Genomic DNA, 8,786 nt, shown 5'->3' on the forward strand with positions numbered 1-8,786 from the left:
ATACACAGAAGAATATGTTGACATCAATGACAACACACTATTCCAACAAACTTCTCAACAATATCCCCCTTTGGCATTGATGGTAACATACAAATGTGAAAAACAATCAATGCAAAGAAAGAAATCAACTCACAACAATCTCCCTCAAAATCACAAGGATCAGCTTCCCCTATGACAAACAAATCAAATCACAAATCTCTGATTTCCTATGCAAAATGCTTCAGGATTTTTCACATACTCTTCTCTCCCCCTTTGACATCAATGACAAAGGCTCAGGAATTAGGATTCTCTCCCCCTTTGAATTAGCTTCACAAATCTATACATTTATACCACTAAACACCAATACTGATTACTCCCCTTGAATAGCAGCCTCACTCATCAATCCAGATCACAAAATATCTCTGTGAAGTTCACCAGACTGATGCAAATCCATGCATCTTAGTTCTCATCAGGAGGGTCAATCACCCCTAACTTCTCTCTGAGATACTCAAAAGTATCTTTAGGAAAATGTTTCGTAAAGATGTCTACAATTTATTCCTTTGTAGATACATACTCCAATCTAACTTCTTTCTCATTCACCTTCTCTCTCAAGAAATGAAACTTGATTGATATATGCTTTGTTTTGGAATGCAACACCAGATTCTTTGAAATATTGATAGTAATTGAATTATCATAGTATATAGCAATAGGCTCATCATAAATAACTCCTATATCCATCAACATCTGCTTCATCCAAATTACCTGAGTACAATTTCTAGCAATAGCAATGTATTCAGCCTTGCAGTAGATAAAGAAATAGCATTGTGCTTCTTACTTTCCCAAAAGACCAACTTCTTACCCAAAAAGAATACACCACTGATAGTACTCTTTCAGTCATCAACATCACCTTCCCAAACAACATATGTAAAATCACTCAAGGTAAAGTCATCATTCTTAGGATACCACAAACCAAAATCAACTGTCCCTTTCAAATATTTGAATATCCTTTTTACAACAATAACATGAGATTCCTTAGGATCAACTTGAAATCTAGCAACATGACACACAACATTCATTATATCAGGTCTAGTCTGAGTCAAATACAACAATCCGCCAATCATAGATCTATATTTGGTCTGATTAGCTTTCAGAGAATCATCATCCTTTGTCAACTTACATCCGGACACCATAGGTGTACCAACTGGTTTAGAGTCCTAAAGACCAAATTTCTTCAACAATTCATTTACATGCTTGGATGAAGATATGAAAATACCTTTATCCAATTGAGTAATTTACAATCCTAGAAAGAATTTCATCTCACCAATCATAGACATATCAAACTCATTCTGCATCTCTTCAGCAAATTTCTTACATAGGCAATCATTTCCTCCAAAGATAATGTCATCCACAAAAACTTCAACAATCAAAATGTTATTTTGATCAATCTTGAAATAAAAATTAATGTCAGCAGTACCTTTATTGAATCCAAGCTTCATCAAATACTTATCCAATCTGGCATACCAGGATCTAGGGTCTTTCTTCAATCCATACAATGCTTTCTTCAACCGGCAAACCATGTCCTTTTCATCTGTCAACTAAAATCCATTCGGTTTCTCAATGAAGACTTCTTCTTCCAACTCACCATTAAGAAAGGCTGATTTAACATCCATTTGATAAACCTTCAAATCTTTATGAGCATCATAGGCAAGAAATAATCTAACAGATTCAATTCTAGCTACTGGAGCAAAAGTCTCCTCATAATCAATTCCTTCCACTTGTAAATAACCCTTACAAACAAGTCTAGCTTTATTTCGAACGAATTCACCATGTTCATTCAACTTATTCTAGAATACCCATTTAGTTCCAATTACATTTTTATCCTTAGGTCTAGGAACAAGAATCCATGTATCATTTTTCTACATCTGATTCATTTCTTCTTCCATAGATTTAATCCAATTTTCATCTTTGCATGCTTCATCAATATTTTTAGGTTCAATCTTAGAAATCAAACAAATTTCTTCAGCAAGTCTTCTCCTAGTCATCACAACTTTATTCTTATCACCAATAATTTGATTTTCTGAATGATTCAACCTCACATACCTGGGAGTTTTAGGATTTTCTATAATTTCAGGCTCTTGAACTCTTTCTTCTATACAAGCATTTGCACCTTTCTCTTCATTCTTTGGATTTTCTAGATCAATCTAAACTTGACTTTGGGTCTGCACTTGTTTTCCTTTATCTGAACTGGCATCCTGATTATCAGAATCATATCCACAATATCTGATCTGGCTTACATTACCTTCATCAACCTTCACATTATTAATTTCAACTATCTTTCTCAATCTTTTATTATAACACTAGTAGGCCTTACTTCTATTAGAATAACCAAGAAAGATTCCTTCATCACATCTAGCATCAAACTTTCCAAGATCTTCATCTCTTTTGATATAGCATCTACTTCCAAAAATTCTAAAATATCTAACAATAGGAGCATGACCAAAACATAACTCATAAGGAGTCTTACCAATATCACCTTTGACATTTACCTAGTTAAGAGTATATACTGCAGTACTCACAACTTCTCTACAATACACATGCAAAACATTTTCTTCAATCATCATGGTTCTAGAAGCTTCTTGAATTGTTCTATTCTTTCTCTCTACAACACCATTCTGATGTGGTATCCTAGGAGCAGATAATTGTCTCTTAACTCCATGCTCTTCACAATATGCATTAAACTCACTAGAAGTGAATTCTCCTCCTTTGTTAGATCTCAGACACTTCAACTTCAATCGAGTCTCAATTTCAACCATATCTTTGAAAATCTTGAACTTCTCCAATGCTTCAGAATTCTCCCTTAAGAAGGTAACCCACATCATTCTTGAATAATCATCAATCAACAACATGAAGTACTTGTCACCCTGCAAGCTTTTCACTCTAGAAGAACCACACAGATCGATATGTACAAGATCCAACAATCCATTAGAATTATATTATTTTCTCTTATAAGTAACTCTTATCTGCTTCCCTAATTGACATTCCTTACATACTAGATTAGAGAGCTTTATTAACTTTGTTAGATCTATCACTACTTGAGTAGAACTTATCTTAACCATGCAATCAAAATTTATATGACACATTCTTCTATGCCATAACCAACTTTCATCAATCTTAGCAATCAAAAAACTTTTACCACCAACATTCAAGTGAAAGATATTACCTTTAGTCTTTGTACCTGATGCAATCTTAGTTCCGAAGCTACTCAAGATCTCACATTTGCCATTCTTGAATTGCAAGTTATATCCCTTATCAACCATCTGACCAATACTCAAAAGATTATGCTTTAAACCTTCAACATGAAACACATAATCAGTATTGTGCTTACCATCAAGAGAAATAGAACCTCTACCATGGATTACACAATCTTTGTTATCACCAAATCTTACTATACTACCATCATACTTTTCCAAATTTACAAATTTACTCTTATAACATGTCATATGATGAGAGAAACCACTATCAATTACCCATTCATCTTTCTCCTCAAATTTACCAACCAAATATTTCTCCTCATTAATGCAGCTTGTAGAATCTGTAGTTACAGGATCATCTTCCTTGATAACAATGAACACAAATTCATTTCCTAAATTTCTCTTATCTGACTCATCATTTGTCACACCTTCATCAATAGCATAATAGCACTTCTTCTAATATTTAGGCTTATATGGCTTAAATGGCTTCTTAGGATTTCTATCTCTTTCTGGACACCTTGATGCAAAATGTCCTATTTTATTACAAGAAAAACATTTAAGAGGTAAATTTCCTTCATACTTACCGACACCTTTAGGCAATCGTCTAGCAATAAGTGCTTCAATCTCCTCAAGTTCTCTTTCTTCATTTTCCATCTCTTTCATCTCTTTATCATATCTGGACACTCTTGTAGAAATTTCTCCTAGATCATATCTCTGCAACCTGGAAATAGTAGCTTTAAATGCAAATTTAGTCTTAGGAAGAGAGTCTCCAAACTCACTTAGCTCAAAAGCAACAAGTTTACCAATTGACATGTCTCTTGTCACATTTGTCACAGTCCGAATCTCATCAATAGCAACAAATTTATGTTTGTAAGCAGGAGGAAACGATCTCAGCACTTTAGCAACAATCTCAAATTCTTCTAATACTCCATCGACACATCTAATTCCACACACAAGTTCATTCACTTTCTGCATAAAAGAAGTAATGTTGTCATCTTCACTCATCTTTAAGTTCTCATATTTTCCCTTCAAGCTATACAACTTAGCAATACTCACATGACTATCACCTTCATGTAAGGTGTCCAATTTTATCCAAATTTCATGGCCGGTCTCTAAGTCCATCACATTAGTCATTTTAGAATTTGTCAAGGCACTCAAAAATGCTTCCTTAGCTCTAATATTGCATTTTTCTTCCTTTATCTCATTCGGAATAGTAGGACCATTTAAGGAAAATTTTATACATTCTTAGTAATCTTCTAGTACTCTTCTCCAATGCATCTCAAATGACATTATATCTGGCTTTTCCAAAGAGTGTAGTTCATTCCATCAAATCTCAAACTATGCTTCTTGAAAGAAAAGGTTGTCATCCCGAATCTCCTCAAGCAGTCAAGCTTCTCTTGGAGGATCTACCTCTGATACCAATTGTTAGCAACAATGAAGAAAACTAAGAGGTAGGGGGGGTGAATCAGTTTTCCCAAAACTTACTGCAACTTAAACCATAAATCATATCTGATAATTAACAATTTAAAGCATGAAACAACACCACATCAATAACACACATAACACCAAGATTTTTGATGTAGAAAACCTGGTTAAGGGAAAAATCACAGTGGGAACCTACCCACAATGAGATAATACCCTATTAGGAGTAAGAGAAATATTACAATGGGGAATGCACATAAATTCAAGTACACTGCCTAGAGCTCATTGCTCAAACAAGAAACCTAGAAGGGCTGCAACCCTTAGGGAAGGCTCACTGCCTTATAGGAAGTCTCACTGACTTACAAAAGCATTCAGGTTACATCCAGAGAATTATGAACTAATGAAATAGCATCTCCACATGCCTCAGTACGGTTCCAGTTAAGATCATTGTCAAATGTTCTCTGCAACACACTTCTTCACACAACTTCCTTGCTACTAAATGATTGATACAATATTCACACATAGCATGATTCCTCTCAATGATTATTAGATTCATTTATACAAGTCATCAACCTAAGAAATAGAGGTCAAATCAATACACGCTACATATTACAAAAATATAATTACACATGCTATATCAATGCATGCAGACCAAAACAATGTCAGCTAAGACATAGCCTGGACCTAAACAACCACCACAAACATGCAACACCTCTAACAATTATGCCTCAATCATCTGTAACATGCTACCACATCATGAATGTCGCATAACATGAAGAACATCACCGAACAAGGAAAACCTTCAATAACGTGCACAATAATAAATGTGGACAGCCAATACACATAGAACATGATCTAGAAACATTAACAAGAAACATGAATTGCACCACAACAACCGCAACAACTTGGATTACTATAATCATTATCATCTCTCTACTGGAGCTCAAGAACACCAACATAACTGACTGTCAACCTGAAATATTCGCTTCTGGACTTCAAAATCATGAACCAATCAAAATGAGGACACACATTATGTTGGCATCAATGAACACTGAGAGGGGGTTGAATCAATGTTCTACAATCTATAACTTTCTTTAACTGATTTGTAAGCCACCAGATGTAAAAGAATGAAAGTAAAATGTAGAAACTCAACACACACAAGCACAAAACCATAACATTAGAATTTTTATGTGGAAACCTAGAAAGGGAAAAACCATGCTGGGATTGAGACCCACAATATTATAATACTGTGATTAGGAGTATAATAATATTACAAGAGAATGCACATGCATTTAGGCACACTACCTAGAGCTCACTGCTCAATTACAATGAAGAGGGTTGCAACCCCAAAAGGACTCACTATCCTACAAATTATTATAAATGATAATTGATTATCTGAATTGATGAATAACATCTACAAATGCTAAAATGCAGTTTCGGTTAAGAACGAAAGGTCTTCTTCCACTGTTCTGGCAGACTGATTTGTTCTACTCTTCTTTGTCATACACCAGAGCATAAATCCAAGGATAGCACATGCAAAACTGCGCACCAACGTTCATACAATCTTTGCACACTCACATCGATCACTAAAATTCTCATATAGATCGGTCTTATATATCTACAAAACTTGATTTGGTCACCAACATGTTGACTTCAAACATATTCACAAAATTTGAAATGTGTAACAAAAATTTGGCTCAATCCGATTACAAATATATATGCAGACCAAAACAAATTGATTATACACTTCATATAAATTGACACTACAAGCTCAAGCACAACACCAACCAACAAAATCATCCTAGAGAATCAGTATAAAACACTATACCAAAATAACCCTATTCTTCTTGAAATACCAGATACCTAATCACCAAACTTGCACTAGAATCAACACTGTAAGCTAGGATTGTGGAGAAATAAATTCCAATCATCTAATCAACTACCTCTTCCATTGCAAACAAAAATGTGCACCCAAAATTGATTTCTACTCAATGTACTCACACTCTGTCAAACATTGTGTTCCACCTTCCAGACTTTAGCGAAATTGTCTTAGAACTTCTAGTAGAATGAATTTGCATATACCAGATAACACATTTGATTTGAGTTTCCATCAATGACAACCCCTAAAAAATTCTTAAGCACTAATCTCTTCCAAAATAGTGTCTCTTGCCAACAATCTCCCCATTTGGCATTGATGGCAACACTTAGTGAAAAATGACTAAGTGTCAAACCAAAAATGTCAAACACTGCAAAATCTCAAAAATTCGATTCTAATAGGCTCCCCCTGAGAATATACATCACTTTTCACTTTTCTCTCCCCCTTTGACATCAATGGCTAAGGAAAGTATCCTCTCAAAATTGTATGTACAAGGGTATATACAACTTACAAAAAATTGAAAATGTCTAAAAAATAGTCCTTAATGACTACAAGTGATCATCCTATCCTTTCTTTAGGTTCTCCAAAATGTTTATTAGAGAACTAAAAATGTAGGCATGCATTTTTTCTCCTTTGAGATTGGAAGGAACACTCTTATTCAGTGCATTCAAGGCATCTTGTTGATTGCTCAAAAGAGTATCCAACCGGGGAGTGATCAAGTTCCTCAACTCTCCCACTCTACTGATTACCCTATCCTTTTCTTGATTTAGGCTCTTTATTTTATCAAGTACAAACATCACCTAAGCTTCATAACTAATTGCTAAAATGGTATGGGGTGAATAGGACTGAGATATATCAGCCAGTTTACCTTCACATTCTTTGATTTTCTTATCAAGTTCCATAGTGAACTTCGGCAATAGAAGACATGAGATTTTTCCACCTTCATTCAATGCATCTTGAATGCCCTTTACACCGGTTATCAGACTGACCCTATCACCTTCAACCATTCTCAAAACATTCATTAACCTTATAGAATTAAAATGATTCAAAATCTTTACATCTGCAACTTTCTCAAGAGATTCAAAATGAGAATCTACTGCCTTAAGCATACTTTGTAGTTTACTAGAGGGCAAGTCAAGTGTGTCTTGCATGAATGTCGGTAAAATTTTCTCAAGAACACTTGTAGCCAAATATATAAGCTCTTTGTCTTCACAATGAGACTTCAATAAGTCTTCACTGGCTTTTTCTTGGGATAGAGCTACAAACTTTGATGAACTTATAAGGCACTGAGAGGGGGGGTGAATCAGTGATAGTAAAAACAATACAAAACTGAATATCAATTTCACCAACTTAAAACTCAATGGACATGTGTAAAATAACACCAAGTATGCAATCACCACACAAAGCATAAACCACATGACACAAGAGTTTATACATGGAAAAACCACAGTGGGAGTAAGTAGTCACAAGATCCACTATTTGTAGTATAGAGATCTGACTGGTTAAGGTCTACAACACCTGGTTAGGGGCACACCTTGTTAGAAGTGTCTAAGCTCGGTTAAGAGATATACAATAAGACCTATGAGGACCATTCTTGGTAGGAGCTACCCAAGTTACTGGGATTTGCAAACACAAGTTAATGTGTGACCTAGTTAGAGGATTTAATGATCAAAACTGTTAGGATCTGACTACACCCTATTAGGAGTGACCTTGTAAGAAGATTTTCTTTCTGCAACTATTAGGGAGATAACAAATACAATTGATCTTAGTATAACACCTTTTGCATTTGATAAGATCCACTTTAGAACATTACAACATCACAAAGACTTCATCTCTAAACTCCTCTGATCTTCACATTATCAGAAATACAAAATTCGCTCATCACATATCACATTATCAAGGTTATGTATATATATCTTTTCATACCTCATCACACAATTAAAATTATCATAAGGTCAGTTAGAACCTTATTACAATTCCCTAGGTTCAATGCATCTATACAATCTTGCATTGTACTCTTTAGTTATGTCGGCCATCAACATAACAAATCCAATTATGTATCTTTTTACCGATCTGAGTAGTTTTCATCACTATGGGTTAAGTCTCCATCAACTAATTTGTTTTTTCAAACAAATCTCATTCACTTGATTGGTTCAACACGTGCGGTCATGAACATATCTTCATCTGATAGTCTTCAATGTTGTTGCAAAACCACATCATCTCAACCTTCATGATTTTCATGTACCGGTTGTTGGAAT

This window comes from Cryptomeria japonica, chromosome 4 (genome assembly GCF_030272615.1).
Source record: "Cryptomeria japonica chromosome 4, Sugi_1.0, whole genome shotgun sequence".
NCBI classification, from domain to species: domain Eukaryota; kingdom Viridiplantae; phylum Streptophyta; class Pinopsida; order Cupressales; family Cupressaceae; genus Cryptomeria; species Cryptomeria japonica.